Raw genomic sequence first — 6,000 nt, 5'->3', positions numbered from 1 at the left:
AAAGAAATGCTTGTTATTATTATTCCAAAGAGGTTTACCTCGGATGGGCATGATTTGAAGGAAAATCTCTCCCCGCATAGGTATGGAAAGAAAGAATCTAGATCCTACGTGTAAAACTTATATCCTTTCATAATCATGCAAGCATAACTTTCACAATAAAAGCCAAGTCTTGTCCAAAAAGCTGCAACTTCCCCATCAAATGGGGAGGTAACTCCCCCAAAAAAAGCTTGGCATCATGCCCTCTGAGGGAACTTCATTGCTGCAAACTAAATTGTATGCCTTCCATGACCATTCAAGAATCCCTTAATAGTGGACCACACTAAGAGTGGCAATATATAACTATCTAGGTACTCTAATATTCCTTCCTCCCATCCCAGTGCAACATACCAATGCACAAATGACCATAGATTTGTGGATATAGATAGTCCACATTCAAGTCATCTCACTATAGCCAATTGATGTAGGGGAATCTTAAAATTCAAATCATGGGATTCTTGAAGAATCAAACTCCTCTTGATTGGTTTTCAGGTTTTGAAACACTTAAGGATAGTTTTGGTTTATTTTCATGTTGATGTAATAAGTCACCCCACCTTGTAAGCCTATGCCCTAGGTAGGTGTGTTATAAACCACCTTGGGTATATGGAAATTTGGGTTATTCATGCCTTGATGGAATTTTTAGTGCATTTGAAGATTTTTAAGTGTCTTAGGGGTCAATTAGTGTCTAGGTGTGTTTAGGAGGACAAAATGTCAAAAGTTGTCAAAAGTTGTCAAGCAACTATGACAACTTTTAACCCAAAATTGCAACTTCCTCCAAACCGCCATGTTGGTTTCCAAAATTAGTTGATAAATATTGGAAGGGTCATTAAAGGTCATATTCCAACCTTTGGAAAGGTTGTTGAATGAAAATGAAAGTTTTGTGAACAAAGAAACCAATAAAAATCTATCTGTTTCCTACATTTTGCTGCTATTTCACATATTCCATATAGTACAGCTTTTTCTAGGGCATAAAAACTCTTGAATATGAAAGTCACGTGTCTTACCTTTCCAATGCAACAAGTATGAGCCTCTAACTCTTATGGAGCCGTGAGAAAAGTGGTTTTTTGTGAAGGTACCCCGGATTTGACAGTCTACCTAGGGTTTGACAACAAATATGAGTTTTTCTTGCTGATACCTCATGGGATTTGTATGGACTTTGGGTGAAGAAAGTGGTGACAATCTACTTTAATATTTCCAAGACCTTTTGTAGGGAAGTGACAGGTAAAGGTGAGGGTTTGAAGTTTTAGAGGTGGGCATCTCTATGTGACCACCTTGGCTAGGTATGCATCCGACCCCACAAATGATGATAGTAGTGGAACCAAGGGCTATAACTTGGTAATTTATTTTGTATCCATGTCCCCCACGTCTCAGGTCTTACTTCGCTCAGGCAGTAGGTTTTGAGTATACTTCCTTTGTTAAGGTGGCCTAATTAGGGCTATTAGGCCTAGGAGTGAAGTTGGGTTTATAACCCTTAGACATTGGTTCTGCCCAAACCTTTTTGGAATCCTTTGGAACTCACTTTAATGAAAAAAAATACACTCTTATTTGTAGAGGTCTTTTGAGAAATTAACAAGAAACCTTAAGTTTTTCAGACTGGCAGGGCTACTAGGCTTGACAGGCCTAATTGTAGCAGGAGTACTAATTTTTCTCAATACATCATGTTTGGTGATTGGAATAGGTCTATTAACCCTATAGGATAGTAAATCAAGGTATTGGAGGTCCCCATTTCCTTAGGAAGTGTGTGTCCACCTTTGGTTGGGTGTAGTGGCCTTTGAGTCCTGAGAGACTTTTGTGAGACACTGTGGGATTGGCATTGTCCAGATGGCTTAGTATGGGTAGAGGTATGAAAACAATCAAATTGAAACCAATCCAACCCTTGATGTCTTTGTAGAAGTTGTAGGGTCCTTGTTTGGGGTTATTGAGTGAAGGATCTTGTCTTAGCAACAAGGGCTCTGCATCACCAATGGGTGGATTAAATCCATACAACTACGTAACTTGTAGATCTAAAACAATGACGCATGTAAAACTCATCATCACATCAATAAATTGAAAAATGAGATACAAAGAAATGCCATATGGATCTCAAGACAAAGACACCAAATCAACTCCAAATCCGATTTGCCAAACAATTCCACTAGTCAAGGAATCCATCAAGAAAATATTGTAGAGATGATGAGGGACTAATGATTGCATACCAACATCTCCTCAACGAGAAAGTTGCAAACAACCTCCTTGAATCATGCACTAAACATGCATGTAAACCCACAACTATCTTTCATCTAGAACCACCTATTGATGTTTTTTTATGCACTGTGAACATAATAAAATACCAAGGTATTCTATCATCTCTGGAACAAAGAAACTTTGAATGCTAAACAAAGTGATCAATCAAAGCAACTCCAAGGTTTACAATATGAACTATGCAACTTAATTGCACGGGATAAAATTAGTGAATATGGTGTGATTTTGCTGGAATCACAAGGGGGCTTACATTTTTCTTGAACTCTACCAGAACTTGGACTCTACACTAACTTGCTTGGAAAATAAAAGACAAAAGAGATAAAGGGTTTAGAGATCTAATTTAATCCTAAGAACAGTGACAATAAAGGATGATGATTTGATAGATGGATTCCATAATCAAGCTTTGCTTTGCCATGCAGAAACAAGTACACAAAACTAATGCAATCTTCTAAGGAATAACGAAGGGTTTTCATAACATGAACATTCATTCGAATACCCAAAACTAGTGCAATTTAAGTGAACATTCACAATTGAACTTATGCTTAATGAAGTTCAGACTAACCGTACATTGCAACTTACAACTAGCAAATTACAAATAGTATGAACAGGAATTCCATCAAGAAATCATCACATTTCTCCATTTCGATATATGAAATTTATCTAAAATTGAGAAGTAATAAGAAGCCATGCAACATGTAGAAATTACATGTAGAAATCCAGCATACTTCAATGAAGATCATGTATTAAAATCAACAAGTCTTGGCAACAATTCCTTCTTTCCTCCTACTCTACTATACTTGCTATCTAACTGCTATCTATGAACTATTAATTGTTGACTAGCAACTATTAACCTTTACAAATGAAAAGGCTAGGCCTTTTATAGACCCCCATTATAATGAATGACCCAGATTGACTATCAAATCAACAGTCGAGATAATATAGTGAAACCCTAATTAGGGCTTGTTATAACAAACTCCATTCTAGCCAATTAAATAATTACATTGAATAGGACACATGTCCACCTTGAATTCTAACCAATGAGGAAATAGGTTAGGTATGCTTGAACAAACTTTGATGCATTGCAATGTGTCACTAGCTCATTCATTAGATGAATCAAGTACGATGAACTTGGACATGTCAATGTGGCTTCACTTGATTAGGTTGACGATGATTGGATGCCAACTCAACTTGCCAAGTTGATCATCACAAAGCTTATGTGATTGAGCAATATCTCTTGATACTCAACGTTATCTAGTTTTCTCAACATGATGAAGGTGGTGGGACATATTCTCAAATTGTATCATCTAGATGATCAAGTCCTTAGCTTTTGATTAATTCTTCTAAAACTATCTACTTGATCATGTTTGTGTCCTTCCATCTTCCTGATAGGTCTTGATCCTTTTATGTGACTGTGTGCTTAATGAAGTATATGTTTGATGATGCTTGGTCCTCCTTTTGTTGCATCTCCATACCGATGATGCTTGCTTCAACTTCATGGTGCATATACTTGACTTGAATGGCTTGCTTTGATGAAATCCTCTTTGAGATTCAAAAATCTACCTCTTTGTGGGGTAATTCACATTGGTGAATATGTTTGATATAGAATTTGTAATGCCTAGGCTTGATGTAGAACCCACTTATTCTTGATCTATCTAGCCTTGATCACCTTTGTAACTCTGACTTGAATACCTTGATCATTGGTGATTGATGTCTTACATATGGCCTATCGTGTTGTAGATCCCTTCATTTTAAAGAAATCCTTATTGATTTCTCCTTATTCTACTGATTGCTATTCTTGGATTTTTGAAGGGAATGCAAGATAGTCTTCTATTTCTTCCTTGTTGAATCCTCATAATATCTTGATCATCATTTGACATTTTCCTTGCACCTTGAGATGCTCCTTCCTTTGTATTGCATTGTTGAAAGCTTTGAATAGGTTTAGCTCCTCATGTTGCCATCCTAAACTCGTGAATCTTGGTGTTGATATTGATATGAGAACCCTCCATGATGCCAATGTCCTCTTTCATGCCTTGAAGCCTCCTTTCATCAAGTGTCTTCATCCTTGCATTGAAGCATGATGTTGGCATGCTCTACGTGCTAGGTAAGGTGTTCTTTTCCTTGTAATGAAGTCCTCACATCCTGAAAGAAAGAAAGAACATATCGTGAATGAAATGAAAAACAAATAATGCATCACAAATAAATTTAATTTGATTTTATACCCTAATTCACAGACTTGCTCCCTAATTCTTCTCCTCTTAATTGGTTGCAAATTGAATTTGATGAGCATTTGATCTTTGTTTTATATGCTTCCTTTTTATCTTTGCCTTCATTTCACCTCCATAGGTCGGCCAGCCCAATAATTGTTTATTAAATTCATGAATTTACCTTCCTTCTAGCTGACTTAAGGTGCTCTTCTCTTGCTGAGTGGGTTTGGACTCCTCTCATGCACAGATTTAGGTGCAAATAACAAGAAGGTTTGCACAGATTGGGGTCGGCAATGTAGAAAATTACTGATTTTATCCTTTAAACGTTTGCATTTTTCCTCAAAATAAGGCCAACTTAGGGCTATTTTACCCCCGAGTGGGTTTGAAAGGCTCATATGCACAGACTAGAAGTGAGAGAGAGAGAGAGGGTGAGAGGAAGAGATAATGACCTGGAGAGGGTAGAGAAAGAGAAGTAGAGAGGGAGAGAAGAAGAGAGGGATGGAGAAAGAGACCTAGAGAAGGGAGAGAGAAGAGAGATAGTAGAGAGGGATAGAGAAGAGAGATAGAATAGAGATACCAATGCCAATCTTTTTCTATAAATTTTTTTTTTCTGAAAAATCGGCCTATCATCGGAATTCCGACATCAAAGAATAAAAATTCTGATAGAGGAGTGCCATCAGATGCACAACATCCTTGTCGGAACTCTACTAGAGGCCATCGTAATTCTGACACCAAAGGGTTAAAATTACGAAGGCCTCCAAGAGAGTTCCGACGAGGATGCTGTGCATCTGATGACACTCCTCTGTCAGAATTTTTATGCTTTGATGTCGGAATTCCGATGGTAGCCCAAGATCGAGACGGTATTCTTTCTAGGTATGAGTATGAATGGCGGCCGTCGGAAAGGATGGGGTTGATGTCGGAATTGTGATGACCACAAGGATAGTTGGAACTTCTGACAAAAAGTTTTTGGTGGTTTTTTTTGTTGGTAGTGCGACAAAAATGCATCGGAATTTCAATGATTTGCCATTGAAATTTTGACCCAAATGTACTAGTGAATCCTTGGAATAGGCCGAATAAACCTTGGAGTCGCCAAATTTGAAAAGAGTAAGCTGACAACTTTTGTTGTCATTGTAAAATATTGTAAAAAGGGGTAACTAATCCTCCAATGGTTCCAAAAATTGAAAAGTGGTTGGAATCCATTAGGGAGGCTATATTATGCCCACTTGGGTCAATTCTAGGGCTATTGTTGGTGTTGTTGTTGAAATTGTTGAAATTGGTAATGTTTTAGAGTTTGGAGTAATATAATATATTTGGAGTTTCTTGAAATTATGCGTGTTTTGATGTTCATTTACGATCATTATAGATTGGTGGATGCCTGAAACAAATTGGATGAGTTAGGGAAGTCTACTACCTTTTATTTGAATCAAGTTTGAGGTCTTGTAAGAATCGGATTGTAGAGATTCATAGAAAACTAATTGTACTGATCACAAACCCTACCAGCACCTAGGATTTCACTGTA

This window comes from Cryptomeria japonica, chromosome 3, assembly GCF_030272615.1.
Source record: "Cryptomeria japonica chromosome 3, Sugi_1.0, whole genome shotgun sequence".
NCBI lineage: Eukaryota > Viridiplantae > Streptophyta > Pinopsida > Cupressales > Cupressaceae > Cryptomeria > Cryptomeria japonica.
This window is presented reverse-complemented; position numbering follows the sequence as displayed.